Raw genomic sequence first — 7,815 nt, 5'->3', positions numbered from 1 at the left:
AGACATCTTGAAATTAACTATAGTATAGGGTTCGTTGTAATGTTGTAGTGTGAACTACCCGAACAATTCCACATACAAATGAGTCCCAGAGTATTGGAATAGTTTGAATCGTTTTAGGACAGAGTGGTAATTCTTATACTTCTGAGCGAATGTTTGTCAATAATGAACTTGTCATTGTTCCGGTTAATATAAAAAATTGCCGGCTGCCTTTCTGAGCTCTAAGATCAGCCTCGACTGATAGAACAAATATAATCTCTCTATATATAAAAATGTTCTGTTCGTTTGTGTACGCGTCAAAAACTCGAAAAGTGCGGAACCGATTGAGCTCAAACGATGATGCAAATACAAAACAACCAAACACATCTAGGATTGTTGTTACAACATAGAAAAATGAAAAATTCAACTCAACCATTCAACCACAATGTGCCACAGCAAAGCGTGGCATGGTACAGCTAGTTATCTATAAAAAATAGCACAAATATTACTGATATTTTAATGGATTTCTCAGGAACAAATAAGTTTGTCAGATACATATGATTGATAAATGACCAGTATCTAACTATAATGTTTTTAATGGAAAGGCAATGGTGTCTCAAGACGAGCAATACATGTCCTCGATAGTATAGTGGTCAGTATCCCCGCCTGTCACGCGGGAGACCGGGGTTCAATTCCCCGTCGGGGAGAAATTCTATTTTTAGAGAAAATTCCAATGAAATGAATTGATCAATCGATCAAATGAAACACAAATTTCTGCATCAGGGGTGTGGCTGCCATACAAATGAAACACAAATTTCTGCATTACTCGAGAATTAATCAAGAAAATGAAACCAAATAAGGAATATTGAGGTTTTAGGGTGCAATTAATGTTTCTATGGTGGTTAAAGGGTGTGTCACATCAAATTTTGAAAATTTTAGACAGTAAAATAAAAACTATTAAACAACTTTTGGCATTTTCTTTTTATTCATACTTCGAGCCCAAGCTCGTACCTACCTCTTTACCCCGTCCATAAGGTTCTGTACAACGTCAGGTTGTAGTTTTTTTTGAACAGAAATCCATTTTCTCTTGAAGTCCGCCTCCGATTTGACAACTTTCGGGTACTTCCGGGGGGCCTGCTTCATAATCGCCCAATATTTCTCTATTGGGCGAAGCTCCGGCGCGTTGGGCGGGTTCATTTCCTTTGGCACGAAGGTGACCCCGTTGGCTTCGTACCACTCACGTCCTTTGAATAGTGGCACGAATCGAGATCCGGCCAGAAGATGGTCGGGCCCTCGTGCTGCCTCAATAGTGGTAGTAAGCGCTTCTGTAGGCACTCCTTAACCTGCCCGTTTACCGTGCCGGTCATCACGAAGGGGGCGCTCCGCTTTCCGCAAGAGCAGATCGCTTGCCACACCATGTACTTTTTGGCAAACTTGGATAGTTTCTGCTTGCGAATCTCCTCCGGAACGCTGAATTTGTTCTCTGTGGAGAAGAACAACAGGCCCGGCAGCTGACGAAAGTCCGCTTTGACGTAGGTTTCGTCGTCCATTACCAGGCAATGCGGCTTCGTCAGCATTTCGGTGTACAGCTTCCGGGCTCGCGTCTTCCCCACCATGTTTTGCCTTCCGTCGCGGTTAGGAGCCTTCTGAACCTTGTATGTACGCAGGCCCTCCCGCTGCTTGGTCCGCTGGACGAATGAACTTGACAAACTCAGCTTATTGGCGACATCCCGGACCGAACTTCTCGGATCACGTCTAAACTGCTTAACTACGCGCTTGTGATCTTTTTCACTGACGGAGCATCCATTTTTGCCGTATCGTTTTAGTACTCTGCTGACCGTGGATCTTACCGATGTCCCGATGTGACAACTCCGGATTATCGAAATGAGTGCACAGGATTAATTCACGACGCTCTTTTTCGTTCGACGACATTTTTCCAAATTTACGAAAAATTGACAGTGAAACATGGCCAACGTGATCTATACACTCTTATCTGATTATAAGCGAAAGCGAAGATATAATTCCTAAAAATTAAATTTCTACAGCGTTTTTTCCGTGATGCAATTTGATGTGACACACCCTTTAGAATTCCACCCTCTCTCGAAAGCCATACAAATGAAACACAAATTTCTGCATTACGCGAGCTAGCGAAATTGATCTTTGTTCGAAACTGGAAATGGATTTGAATGTGATGAAACGCACTCCTATATCTTTTTCTATCTATACATAAAAAAAAGGATCGCCGGATGTGTTGATAAGCGCAGAACTCGAGGAAGGAATTTAACCATTTAGGGCTGTCTTTATTCTATCATATTTTCCGTATAAAACATTTATTCCATGAAACGGAGAAACATGTTATTTGCGAGAGGTTGAAAAATTTTGAACGAGAATTGTATTTCAAAATAATCTGATATTATAATGATGGGTTTTCACAGAAGTACTAGGAATTTTATAGTAAAAGTTAAATTCAACGGGGTCGATTAGAATATCAATCAATGAACAGTTCTGCGGTTGGATCCATGAACTTGCTCATAGTAAGAAAACGTGGATGTTTGAAGGTATTGATAACAAAAAACAAATTTTGGGCGTGACGAAGTTCGGCGGGTCAGGTAGTAAAAAATAATTTTGAAGGGTAGATTAGAAGATCAATCAATGAACAGTTCTACGATTGGACGTTACGAGAACGTACGCTTAGTAAGAAAACGTGGATGTGATAACGAAAAATAAATTTTGGGCGAGACGATGTTTGCCGGGTCAGCTAGTAAATAATAAATATACTGTGAGCCTTTCCAAAGTGTTCCTGATTAGGAATTAGTACTGTCATAATAACCTGTATGCATAATATTAACTGTTTTTTCGTTTCATATTTAACTATTCCGAAGTGATCTAATTTATTGACATTTATAAAAGCTTGAGATTGGCGTGAAAGAAACATACTCCATCAGATAAAGCACGTCTGAAGGCCGTTTCCAGTCGTTGTATTTTGAATGAAAATAAATTGAATGTTTAAAACATGTAGTCCCGGTATACATTTAATATACATTCTCTGATATTTGAAAAAAAAAACTTATCATTATGATCAAGATAAAATCTTTCTATTTTGTATGTCAAAATTTTAATTTGTTAAATCATTTCAAAAATCAACATTTTTGTCGCGAAAATTACCTGAAATAATAATAGTAATATCCATACAGGGCGGACTCGATTATATACAGCCTTCGATTTCTTTTCACAGTATATAATCGAATCCTGTAGATAATCGAGTTACATTTTTTTCATTTATTTTTTATACATATATTTTCCGGCTTTTCAATATAAGAGAAGAATTTAATTTCTGACTCATCCCGTTAATGTCATAAAATAAAAAAATTCGAATTCTTTCAGAAAGTGATAGAGAATCATATTTAATGAAAAAAATTCTATTATGTATATGTTCGAATTTCAACAAAGACAGAGTTATTGAACCATTTCTCTGCTAGCCTTAAACTGATTCTAATTCAAAACTTACGCTACCTAGGACAAATCTGTTGCTACCATTTGAAAGATGAGAAAATTTTATGCAGAATACAGTTTTGGATTTGAGTGACATTCTAGAAATGAAGAACTCAAAAGTTAGTGGTTTTGAAGGAGTTATTCTTAATTTTATCCAAAAAAATTATAACAAACTTGAATGTTCCTATCAACCAAATTAAAGCTCTCTAACCGCTCTACAATTCGTTCTTTGACACTTAACTTCTATCTTTTTTAATTTCCCTGTAATATAATTTTAAACAATTCCTGATGAAACCTCAACTAGATCTACAAAAATCTCGATTTTTACTTCACTGTACTCATAATAGCAGATTAACTTAATTTAACGAGTCTGTAGTGCGAGCTGTATCTTGTCGCCAGATCGAATTTAGTAGTCACCCTTCGGGCCCGAGGAAGGCAGCCCATGATGCCGGTGAGAGACGTGTTGACTCGGTTAGACCTTGATTACATGTCCCAAATATATGTATTCCTTAAAGCTATCGATCTTCGTGTGTGATTGTCCTTATAGCCTTAGTTTTTCCTTTTCCTTTTCCTTTGTGAGAGATCGGATCCCTTCTTAAGAATTAGATGAAATGTAAATACATATTAGATATAAGATAGGTTTAAGAATTGAGTGTGATGAGTGTGATTGAGAGTGTGAGTGTGATCATTGTCAACATATCCTCATATCCCCTCCTTTTCCTGAAGAAAATATGTCACCCTTCTAAACTCGAGTTGACCGCGAGTAATCGGTTTCCTATATTATTAACATTAGAATTAAGGAAAAATGTATATATACTAGTAACAATACAGTAAGGATTGGCTCCTTTAAACCTATGTAACTGAGCCTGTAAAAATAAACGATTTAAATAAAAAGAAAAACGAGTCTGTATATAATCGAGTCCGACCAGTGTATGAATATTCAAAAATCAATACTTTTGTCGAATATGACAGATAACGATAAGTCGCTGTCTATAATATCATCAATTGCATCCCATTGGTGTTACAGAACGAAACGAACACACAAATCCTCGATAGTATAGTGGTCAGTATCCCCGCCTGTCACGCGGGAGACCGGGGTTCAATTCCCCGTCGGGGAGGAATGTATTTTTAGATATCTTTATAACCAAATCAAATTATCGAATTGAGGATGATATACACAACACATAATACCACAAATTATAGTACAACACTTTGATATAAAATTATTGAAAACTGCGTGAAATATTAATCCTCTTTATTCTCCGTTCTGACGTGACAGGCTCAAGTCACGTTATTCTCGAAAGCGAATGTCGTGGCTATGGATTGTCATTAGATGAGATTTGAAATCATGTCATATTCTGTTATCGACTCGTGTTGGGGGGGGGGTTTCTTAAATAGAAGGGAATATCAAAGCATATTTGTGGAATATGGAATATGTAAGAATATATAATATATGATATCGTAAATAAATTCTTCATCCAAATATGTTTGACAGATGACGTTTAATTTTTGACAGTTGATGGTGAATCGTTAACATCATTCTCATGGCAAAGGTTTCGTAAAACGGAACAAATACACATCCTCGATAGTATAGTGGTCAGTATCCCCGCCTGTCACGCGGGAGACCGGGGTTCAATTCCCCGTCGGGGAGAAATGTATTTTAGATATTCAGCCAAACTGATATAATGATATAGTGGTTCTCAGATTTTCGTGAAAATTGGTAGTTTTGTTCCTTATTAGTAGAAATTAGACCTGTATTTGTTTACTTTTCCATTAGAGTGTCTATTTGCTTTTTTGGGGTAGTCCGAAAAATCAAATTTTCCCCGTTTTTCCAAAAGTGACTTTCTTCAAAAATTCATATCTTTGAACTACCAGACCTACTCAGATGATCGACATATTAAATTGAAGTTAGCTAGTCTTTTTCGAAAAAATATTATGCTTGCCAGAAATATGAATTTTGTTTTCGTAATTATTGATTGTACAGGCAAACTTTTTTTTGTGTGGGGGATAGGGACCGCACAAAAAAAAATCGCAAAAAAATGGTGCAAAACTTCACCTGCAGCTTTAAAAAATCTTGTTCGGAACACATTTTGAAAAAAACTTTTTTTGTGCGGTAGATAGGGACAATATAAAAAAAAGTTTCCTCCAAGAAAATAACTCAAATCCACGCCATTCACCATTCAATTTCCTTTTGTTTCCCTGCTTTGCGATGGGACACTTTACCTTTTCGGTTGCACGTTGCACTTTTTTACATTTTTTCTTGAAAGCAGAATAGTTTTCACATAAAATATCCAAAAATCACAGATGTATTCTTTTTCGTTTTTGAATCATGTTTTTTCAAAACCATGTCACCATTTTAAAACCTACGTCACTCGCGGCGCAGAATAAAGGGGACTATCAATTGAGGGGCTTAGAATGAAAGGGGTGTAAGTGATTTGATCGATTTCTCTACATCGACTCTCTCTGTTGGTCATAACTTAGCTCCAAACTCATTCCCAGCTGTATTTAACAATGTGGAAGATGGGTCAGATCCTCATCTATCGGATTCTATAGTAAACTCAAATTGGAACGTTTTTGTAGTTGAGTTATTAACTAGAAGAAAAGTTGATGAAGAGAAATCGATCAAGTCACTTACACTTCTTGCATTCTAAGCCCCTCAATTGTGAGGAGTTATTTCCAGAATCGGATCCTGGTATACAACACAGACAGGGGACAGATAGTGAAGAATATCTCGGCGGGAGTTCCACAAGGTTCCATCCTAGGTCCTACGCTTTGGAACACGATGTACGACGGTGTTCTAAGGCTGAAGCTACCCAGAGGTGTGGAGATCGTGGGCTTCGCGGACGACATCGTAACAACGGTAATCGGCGAGACGCTTCAGGAGGTGGAAATGTTGGCGACTGAGGCTGTAGACATGATCGGTAGTTGGATGGACAGCGTAAAGCTCCAGATGGCACATCACAAAACCGAGGTGCTGTTAGTGAGCAATCGTAAGGCAGTGCTGCGGGCAGAGGTATCGGTCGGAGGACATACCATCGTTTCGAAGCGGGCGGTGAAGTACCTCGGAGTCATGATCGACGACCGGCTGAACTTCAACCAGCACGTCGACTATGCATGTGGGAAGGCGTCAAAGGCCATCAACGTGGTGGCGAGGATCATGCCAAATAGCTTTGGCCCAAGCAGCAGCAAGAGGCGTCTCTTGGCAAGTGTATCTTCGTTGATACTGAGGTATGGTGGCCCTGCCTGGTTGGCGGCTCTGGAAACCCACCGAAATCGGAGGAAGCTGGACAGCACATTCCGACTCATGGCCATGCGAGTCGTAAGTGCTTATAGGACCATTTCGACAGAAGCTGTGTGTGTAATCGCCGGAATGATTCCCATCTGCATCACTCTGGCGGAAGATAGCGAGTGCTACAAGCGACGGGAAAGCAGAGGTATCCGGAAATTGATGAGAGCGGAGTCGTTGGACAAATGGCAGTATGAATGGGATACGGCAGAAAATGGTAGATGGACGTACAGGCTGATACCGGTACTTTCGACCTGGTTGAACAGGAAACACGGTGAAGTTAACTTTTACTTGACGCAGTTTCTGTCTGGGCATGGCTGTTTCAGGCAATATCTACACCGGTTCGGGCACGCAGTTTCACCCCTCTGTCCGGAGTGTGGAGATATGGAGGAAACACCGGAGCACGTCGTTTTTGTCTGTCCCAGGTTCACCGAAAGGCGCGAGGGGCTGCCTGCACTTCATGTCGGGAATATTGTGGAGGAGATGTGTCGCGACGAGATGATCTGGAATGCCGTGAGCAGTGCAATCACACAAATCATGTCGGAGCTGCAGCGAAGGTGGAGGGCTGACCAAAGTGCTGACAACGTCCGACGGTGAAAGATAAACAACGGCGACGGCTGTTGCAAGAGATGGTACCTCACGAGAGTAGCTGTGACGGGGTGCGCGTTGTGTTGGAGGGCACCACCTAATCGGCTCTCCGCTGGGAAGAGAAATCCTGCGAGGGTGACTGTGACTGTGACGCGTCAAGTTGGAGGGCGCTTCCTAATCGGTGCACGTCTCGACAGGTAAACGGATACTGCCGCGGAGAACAGCAAAAGGCCTGCCTGACAATGCCTGATCGTGGCCTGGATGGAGGAACACCGCGAACATTTCGAAGGAACGAGCATCAAGTATGAAGCCACGATCAAAATGGTGAATACCCCACGAGAGTAGCTGTGACGGAGTGCACGTCAGGTTGGAGGGCACAGCCTAATCGGCGCTCCGTTGGGAAGAGAAATCCTGCGAGGGTGACTGTGACGGGTTGCGCGTCAAGTTGGAGGGCAATTCCTAATCGATTCACG

General features: G+C 40.6%; 3 non-coding genes across 3 annotated transcripts; all 3 read left to right on the top strand.

Moving 5' to 3' along the window:
- The first annotated feature begins 611 nt into the window (after positions 1-611).
- Trnad-guc (transfer RNA aspartic acid (anticodon GUC)) lies at positions 612-683 on the top strand. Its single transcript has one exon. It is a non-coding gene; the product is annotated as a tRNA-Asp (tRNA).
- A 3,831-nt stretch (positions 684-4,514) lies between these two features.
- Positions 4,515-4,586, top strand: Trnad-guc (transfer RNA aspartic acid (anticodon GUC)). The gene has a single exon. It is a non-coding gene; the product is annotated as a tRNA-Asp (tRNA).
- Positions 4,587-5,047: 461 nt separating this feature from the next.
- On the top strand, positions 5,048-5,119 carry Trnad-guc (transfer RNA aspartic acid (anticodon GUC)). Its single transcript has one exon. It is a non-coding gene; the product is annotated as a tRNA-Asp (tRNA).
- Positions 5,120-7,815: the final 2,696 nt, after the last annotated feature.

This window comes from Toxorhynchites rutilus, chromosome 1 (genome assembly GCF_029784135.1).
Source record: "Toxorhynchites rutilus septentrionalis strain SRP chromosome 1, ASM2978413v1, whole genome shotgun sequence".
NCBI classification, from domain to species: domain Eukaryota; kingdom Metazoa; phylum Arthropoda; class Insecta; order Diptera; family Culicidae; genus Toxorhynchites; species Toxorhynchites rutilus.
Note: the sequence above shows the minus strand (reverse complement) of the source record. Positions and strands in the feature narration are given on the sequence as shown.